Source organism: Nilaparvata lugens, chromosome 5, assembly GCF_014356525.2.
Source record: "Nilaparvata lugens isolate BPH chromosome 5, ASM1435652v1, whole genome shotgun sequence".
Classification (NCBI taxonomy): domain Eukaryota; kingdom Metazoa; phylum Arthropoda; class Insecta; order Hemiptera; family Delphacidae; genus Nilaparvata; species Nilaparvata lugens.
This window is the reverse complement of record NC_052508.1, coordinates 33,252,125-33,261,269: the sequence shown is the minus strand read 5'-3', so window position 1 is coordinate 33,261,269 and position 9,145 is coordinate 33,252,125. Positions and strand designations below refer to the sequence as shown.

The 9,145-nt window shown below is 34.9% G+C and overlaps 1 protein-coding gene across 1 annotated transcript in view; it reads left to right on the top strand.

Annotated features, from left to right (window-relative positions):
- The window catches only part of LOC111050354 (regulation of nuclear pre-mRNA domain-containing protein 1B), a 38,395-nt gene that overhangs the window by 25,728 nt on the left and 3,522 nt on the right, over positions 1 to 9,145 (top strand). The gene's annotated exons all lie outside the window — the stretch shown is intronic.

The window sequence follows — 9,145 nt, the reverse complement described above, 5'->3', positions numbered from 1 at the left end:
AACAGTAGATAAGCGATCTGATGACGATCCGTCTGAGCCTGATGATAAACAAAGCGTATTCCTCTTATTTCAGCGCCTCTCTCCTACACTTTCTTCATATCTTTCCTTGCAGTTCCGTGTGGTAAATTTTCTATTGAATTGGTTGCTGCAGGTTGTTGAAGGTCAAATCTACCGCCCAGCTGCGTTTGAGGATGTTTCCACACATTCCTCCTAACCTGTAACAGAAGCTGCACACTTAATATGTTCTAAATACATCTCAGATTGAAATTCGATAGAAAAAGATTTGTTCACCTTACACAATATTAAGTCTACGAAATGTTAAGTTTAATCACCAATCATTACTTCCAAGCTTTTTCACTACTTGATTCTCAATTTTAACTTGAGATTAAAATTAAATACAATAATTCTCATACATAATATCTTAACCAAGTATTTAATTATCAAGAAATAACAAAATATATATTGATTCTGATGAAAAAATTGCATCCCTGCACTACATAAATTAAATAAAACTGCTGATTAAATCAAGCCTGATAGTTTCTTTCGACTTTTTGACGGAAGGAAGCAAGCTAAAATGGAAAATGTTGTCGATCATATTCCTAATGATATTCCAACTGAGTCAGCATGTTCCTATTTCTGTATGATCCAGCCGGGTTTCTAGCGAAGCGAGCCTGCCGGCTAGTGGATAATATTTTGATTAATTCAATATAATCCTGAAGCAAAAAAACTGAAAAATATTTTTTTATGAAGTACTTTCCAAGCAACCCATCTTCCATTTCATAATTGTTTAATTCATAATATTTTCTACTTGGATTATTCATGATAATCGTAATATTTTTATAATTTCTCTTCACAATAGGAAGATCTTCAATCATTTAGGGGCGGTTTCCGAGCTCGGGATCTATAAGATCTGGACTTACAAAGTCCAGGACTGAAATAAGCGCTCGGGTATAAATCGACTTTCTGAGTCACGATTTTATCTTTTAAACTACGGGGTCTATAAAGTTCTCGACTTATTTGAGTCCAGGACTGGGGAGTCCGACTCCCTATCTTATATAATGTTAGCTTTGGGACACATATCTTGTGAACCGACAATGCTATCATTACATTTTTTATTTTGTTTGACAGGTCCAACACTTTTCTAGTGCCGTACGAGAGATTTTTGCAATAACTGTATTAAACATTTTTTTATGATTTTGCAAAGAAAATTGTTTTTGTTTCTTAAAAAAAGTTGGTTTTCTATTTTTTTGTGACTTGTAAACATTTTTAAAGGAAAATCTCCCGATAGGAACTACCAAATGATATGGAGAACATGTCCTGAGAATTTGAAATTAGTATCTCTAGTGGTTCTTGAGTAATGTGTCCCCAAATCTTGAAAAAGGTAATTTTCGGGGAATTGCGAAAAACTAGAACGTAAACATTTTTAGGAATCTACTCACCACTAATGCCCTCCTGCAGAGTAAGATGGGCTATCTGGGTCCTCATCTGCCTCATACCAGTCTTCCAGGTTTCTTCTGGCCAATGATCTCTTCTGTCTGATTTTTTTCTCAATATCCTGAACCTTTTTTTCTGCTTTCAAAACTCGCTGCTGGTCCAATCGTTCCATCGCTTTTGCTAAATTGTTCCCCACTTTCAGCCCCAACATATATATGATCATAAGCCTCCTTATTTTCTGATGGAATGAGATACTTACACCATGTGTCTTTGCTTTTAGAACAAAGCTGATGAGTTGGCATCTCATTCGTTGACTTTACATGAAAGTACACAGACCAAACTACGGCCTGCATGGATTCAAGGCTGTGTACATTTCTTCTAATGGCCAGACCATAGAATATTTGTAGTTTTTTTTATTGCCAAATCAGTAAGGCGCCCTTTCCCTGAAAGAGGTTTTCCATCTGAAAGCTTGAGTCCTCGTTTCCTGTTCTTCAAGTCACGTAGTCGTGCTCCCATACGCTTTTGCAGATGCCCTACACATTCAAGCTTTTGAATTGCAAATTCACCATAAGGCTTGGCCTCACAAACAGCCTTGTAGGCATTCGAATCACCGTCTCCTAAATAATCAACATATCTCACATTATGCTTTTGGATAGATCGTTGAAAAATCTTGACTGCTCCTTCCACCTACATACCTCCACTTGTACCGATGTAATTGGCAATGCAATTGTCAGTATGGTCATTCTGATTTTCTTCCTGGACATCTACAATATTTTGACATGGGGTGGTTATCTAAAACCTTCCCAGTATCTGCAGAAGTAACAGATACAATACCATTCTATACCTCTGCAACTGCACGTCTCATTGAATCCTCACAGAGGGTTTGAGTAGTATTTCCTAAAATATTTTCATGGATTGCATATTTTGAAGGAGGTGGTGGGAGATTTAAAATACCACAAAGAGTTTGTGCTGCAGTGTAGCCCTTCCCAATAGTTCTAAGACCAAGCACCAATCTTATATTTATATCAAAAAGTCTCTTCTCCTTGCCATCTTCTGATTTGATTATCACTGGTTCAGTGTTTGTGAAAGACTCATCACACTAAACAATTCACACATGAAATTTTGAATTCAGTAGCAAGCCCTACTACACTTTTCTTAGAAAACTTTAGTGGCTGGTGACAATACTTACATACAGCTAACTTCATGAAAATGTTTGCAAGATTGTTGATGTCTACTATTTCATATTCTAAATTATCACTGATTCCATCATAATATGTGAAATTGTCTCTCAACTTAGTCTTTGAAGATGAAGGTTTTGAAGCTTCAGATGATATCGACTGGTTGGCTGATTTATTCATATTTGATTTCTTTGGTACTTTCTTCTTTTTGTAAACTGATCTCTTAGAACCAACTTTTTTCTTATTACCCATACCTAATCACTTTTTCAAACTGATAAAACCATACACAATCTCAAACAATATCATTATCGTGCACAATCTCTAACCAAACTATGAATGTATGAAACAGGAAACATAACCTTACAACTCCGTGGCAACAGCTGATAATGAATAATTCAATGTAATGAACAGAATCAGCTGTGAAAAATGAAGAGGAAAAGAGTTATATTGAAAAAAAAATGTTGTAAAATAACAATTTATCATGCATTATGACTGTCCCAAATATTTTCACACTTTTCGTAATATGCAAGGCTCCAAAAGAATGTTTATAGAATTTTCTACAGATATCATACGAGAACTATTCTGGTGTCATATTAAAGCGGGAATTTCAAACTACAAAATGGCATGAAAAATGTGAAGAAAAAATTTTTTTGAAGGTTTGCCTCCCGGTATAAGCGCTCGGATATAAATCGACTTTCTGAGTCACGATTTTATCTTCTAAACTACGGGGTCTATAAAGTTCTCGACTTATTTGAGTCCAGGACTGGGAAGTCCGACTCCCTATCTTATATAATGTTAGCTTTGGGACACATATCTTGTGAACCGACAATGCTATCCTTACATTTTTTTTTGTTTGACAGGTCCAACTCTTTTCTAGTGCCGTACGAGAGATTTTTGCAATAACTGTATAAAAATTTTGTTATGATTTTTCAAAAAAAAAATGGTTTTGTTTCTTAAAAAAAGTTGGTTTTTATTTTTTTTTTTGTGACTTGTAAACATTTTTAAAGGAAAATCTCCCGATAGGAACTACCAAATGATATGGCTAACATGTCCTTAAAATTTTAAATTGGTATCTCTAGTGGTTCTTGAGTAATGTGTCCCCAAATCTTAATGTAGTAAGCATGAGAGAAATTCACAATATTTTGCTGTTATATTGTTGGCATTATAGCAAAACGAAACCAGCTGATTGCAGCGGGATGATTCAAATGAGCATGCTCTCCAAACTATTTTGTGAACATTCGTTTAGATTTCTTTGTAGGCCTATTCACAGCAAAACCTAACCTTTTGAAAGATGAATGAATAAACATTTCATTTTACTTTATGCTATTATTGATCATTGATCGTAACTAGTGATTTTGGAATAAAAATTTCATTAGGCTATTGAGTTTGAAAACGATTTTTTTGAAAAAAAAAAACTGGAATAATAATTTATTATTGTTATATTAATATGTTTAATATGACATTGATTAATAACATTCATATTGGAATATAAATTCCAAGCCAATCCTTGTATTTTTTTTCTTGAACGTTTTTAGGTTATGTCACATTCATAAAATAAGGTTAGTTTTTTACGCATAATTCTGATACAGTTTTATTGCAAAATAAACTTGCAAACTATAAATTATGAATTTAGATTGACTAATCCAAATAATTATTTAGGTATTCCATGACATCTATTTGGCTTTTCATCTACTCCAAAACAATAATTGAGGGCCGGTTTTCGAGCTCAGGATCTATATAAGTTCTGGAATTAAAGAAAGAGTCCAGGACTGAAATAAGCGCTTGGGTCTAAATCGACTTTCTGAGTCACGATTTTATCTTGAAACCTCGGGGTCTATTGAGTTCTCGACTTATTTGAGTCCAGGACTCAAACGCAATAAAAATAAACATGAGAGAAATTCACAATATTTTGTTGGCATTATAGCAAAACGAAAACAGCTGATTGCAGCGGGATAGTTCATATGAGCATGCTCTCCAAATTATTTTGTGAAAATACGTTTTGATTTCTTTGTAGGCCTATTCAAAGCAAAACCTAACCTTTTGAAAGATGAATGAATAAACATTTTCATTTTAAGTTATGCTATTATTGATCATTGATCCTAACCAATGATTTTGGAATAAAAATTTCATTAGGCTATTGAGTTTTAAAACGTATTTGTCTTGAAAAAAATGGAATAATAATTTATTATTGTTATATTATTATTAATATGTTGAATATGACATTGATCAATATCATTCAGATTGGAATATATATTCCAAAGCAAACTTTGTATTATTTTTCTTGAACATTTTTAGGTTATGTCAGTCGTAAAATAAGGTTAGTTTTTTTACATATAATTCTGATTCAATTTTATTCCAAAAAAAACTTGCAAACCATGAATTATGAATTTTGATGGACTAATACAAATAATTTAGGTAATCCATGACATCTATTTGGCTTTTCATTTACTTCAAAACAATAACTGAATTTATTGTGTTTGCTCAGTTAAGTCTAGAACTTAAATTTAAACCCTACCCAGTCGAGGGTTTAAAATCACACTGTTTTAAGTTCTGGACTTGAAGATTTTTAATAAATCCTCGACTCGGAAAGAGGCAAGAATCTAACTTAATTCCTGGACTTATAAGTCCTTCACTCAGAAAGCGAAATTATAAACTATAGGGTCTAACGTGATCTCCAGAGTCTATTTGAGTCCTCAACAACTATTTGAGTCGTTAACGCTCTGACTCGGAAAGCCAATTTTATATATATATTATATAGCACATAACGGAAAACACTTTAAAGTTTTATAATATAAATTGAAACAGGATATATATATATATATATATATATATATATATATATATATATATATATATATATATTAAAACAGGAGACATAAGACATAAATAGATTGAAAACACTTGAAAACTTACATTAGAAATGGGGGAAATTTTCGGGAACTGAATTCCCTTCCTCAAACGAGCAGACTGCAGTTTGAAATCCAACAGTCGTGTGACCACAGAGTACGCATGGAGAGTCAATTGTAGCAGCAGAGACCATAGATTACGCGGTGCAGACGGATGGAGAGAAAAAGGGTACATATTCAGGGGACATTATGGGGTATTTAGGGGGCGGTTACAAACGGGATATTTAAGATTTGAATGGGTTATGAATAAGGAAAGGTGTAGCTTATGAATTGATAGAAAAGAGGAAATTAAAAATTAGAAATCAAAAAAGAATTAGACTAAAAAAATGATAATAATATCGTGTGACCTGGCTGGCTCAGGCCTGGTGTCAGAGTTTTCAGGTCACAACTGATCAATTTCAGGGCCTATGACATGACCTAACGACTGCTTTTTAGGCAGCCGGGACCGACGGCTTAACATGTCCATCCGAAACACGGGAGTGGCCCAAGATAAATATCTTGCCCGGGCCGGGATTTGAACCCGGGCCTCTGAATCATAAAGCCAGCATCTGATCCACTCGACTACGGCCACTCAAGAATTAGACTAAAATTGGAGATAGGAATTGTAGGATTGAACTTGAATGAAATTTATTTTTCATTTTTATTGAACATTTAATATATATTTGATAGCTGTGAAATTTATTATGATATGATGAAATTTATTTCAATTTAATTAAACAGTTGGTAGCTATGGTACTATTGCTGACTGTTGAGACCAGGACTGGAAGCAGCTCCAAGCACCCAAATAAAAGCCAATTCTTTCGTCTTGACATCTATGGAGGGGGCTGTGGGAGGGAGTTCCCTTCCTCAACCGAGCAGACTGCAGTTTGAAATCCAACGGTCGTGTGACCATAGAGTATGCACGGAGAGTCAATTGTAGCAGCAGAGACCACAGATTACGCGGTGCAGACGGATGGAGAGAGAAAAAGGGTACAGATTCAGGGGACATAAAGGACTTTGACTTTGAAGCAAGTGACCAACAACTCCTTCTTGTTACCATTGATGTAGCCTCCCTCTACACTTCCATCCCCCATTCTGAAGGCTTAAAATCCCTTGAGCATTTCCCTTCCTCACGACCAACACCCTCCACCCCTTCAACCTCCTTCCTAGTAAATCTTGCCAAACTGGTGCTCACAAGCAATGCATTCAGGTTTGAAGATAAATATTATCTTCAAACTCAGGGTACAGCGATGGGCGCCAGGATGGCACCATCATATGCAAACCTATTCATGGGCCTCCTTGAACAAGATTCCCTTTCCAAACAAACCCTATACCCCCTGATATGGCTCCGTTTCATTGACGACATATTCCTCATATGGCCTCATGGACATGATACCCTCTCCCACTTCCTCAATCAACTCAACTCCAACTACTCTGTCTCCTTCACCTGGAATATTTCTGAATCCTCCATCAACTTCCTAGATGTCAATGTAATCCTTTCCAACTCCAATACCTTATCCACCAATACTTCCACCAAATCCACCCACACTCAACAGTTCCTACACTTTGAAAGTTGCCATCCTAACACATCAAAAGATCCCTCCCACGTTCCCTCTGAATCCGAGGCCAAAAAATTTGCAGTGATCCCCACCATCTTGACCAGTACCTCAAAAAACTCCACCAATCCCTCCTGAAATGTAACTATCCTGAAAGGTTGTTGCAGAAACAAATCTCCTCCAAAACTGGCACTAATCCAACCACAAAAAAATTCCCAAATCCCACAAACTCCAAAGCTCTGTACCACCTATTCCCTGGAATTGAAAACCTCAAACCTGTCCTTAAAGATCTGTTCCATGTTGTCTCCTCCAATCCCTCTACCAAACACCTTTTCCAGCAACCACCCACCCTCATTTATAAGCAACCTCCCAACCTCAAGAAAATTCTCAGTAAAAACAAATCTCTCACCTCTGATGAAATCCCAACTCCACCTGTTACCCTACCTTGCAAACGCCCCTGCTGTAAAACCTGTCCTATAACTGATTCTTCCATCTCCTTTACCAGTCCTATCACCAACTACACCCACCAAATCCATCAATCCAGTAATTGCATCTCCAAAAATTGCATCTACCTCCTTTCCTGCAACTTCTGCCCGGCCTTCTACATAGGGGAAACCACCACTGCCCTAAACCTCCGGATCAACAATCACAGGGCTTCCTTTAAAAATAATACTTCCCTACCCATCCCTACCCATGGCTCTGAGCACAACAAGAACTTTGACCAATGCTTCAAAGTCAAAGTCCTTGCCACCCTCCCTCCCACAGCCCCCTCCATAGATGTCAAAACGAAAGAATTGGCTTTTATTTGGGCGCTTGGAGCTGCTTCCAGTCCTGGTCTCAACAGACAGCAATAGTACCATAGCTACCAACTGTTTAATTAAATTTAAATAAATTTCATCATATCATAATAAATTTCACAGCTATCAAATATATATTAAATGTTCAATAAAAATGAAAAATAAATTTCATTCAAGTTCAATTCTACAATAAATTCCTTTCTCCAATTTTAGTCTAATTATTTTTTGATCTCTAATTTTAAATCTCCTCTTTTCTATCAATTCATAAGCTACACCTTTCCTTATTCATAACCCACTCAAATCTTAAATATCCGGTTTGTAACCGCCCCCTAAATACCCCATAATGTACCCTGAATCTGTACCCTTTTTCTCTCCTTCCGTCTGCACCGCGTAATCTGTGGTCTCTGCTGCTACAATTGACTCTCCGTGTGTACTCTGTGGTCACACGGACCATTGGATTTCAAACTGCAGTCTGCTCGGTTGAAGAAGGGAACTCAGTTCCCGAAAATTTCCCCCATTTCTAATGTAAGTTTTTAAGTGTTTTCAATCTATTTATGTATTACGTCTCCTGTTTTAATTCATATTTTATATATATTATATATATATATATATATTATATATATATATATTATATATATATATATATATATATATATAATATATATATATATATAATATATATATATATATATATATATATATATATATATAATATATATATATATATATATATATATAAACAGGATACACACTACACGTATAGATCAAAAACACTTAGAAAATTAAATTTAAACGAGAATTTTCAGCCCCCAAAAATTCTCGTTTAAATGTAAGTTTTCAAGTGTTTTTAATCTATCCGTGTCGTGTGTATCCTGTTTATATAAATATCAAATTACAATTATTACTCAATTACTTAATTACAATTATTATTTTCTCAATTACTATTCTACGTGACATGCAAAAATATAAGTATGCTTGTATTTAAAAAATATTATCACAGTATGTTTTAGTTTTAATAATTGTGTTTTTGGTTGGAATTCATTTTATGCAGTCTTTTTTTCAAAATAAAACTGCTTGTTTTATATTGAAAGTCTATTTTTCATGTAAAGCAATAAACAACGTAAATCCCTCAAGTTTTTTCACAAAGCCCATGATCTTGAGGGTCCGAGTTAAAATTAATATTCTTATATATTATCAAGTATTCTCATTCTTATGAAAGGAAGTTTTTATATTTTTTTATAAAATGATCCCGGTAATTCATGTATATGGTTCATTGAACTTCAGTTGGCTCATTT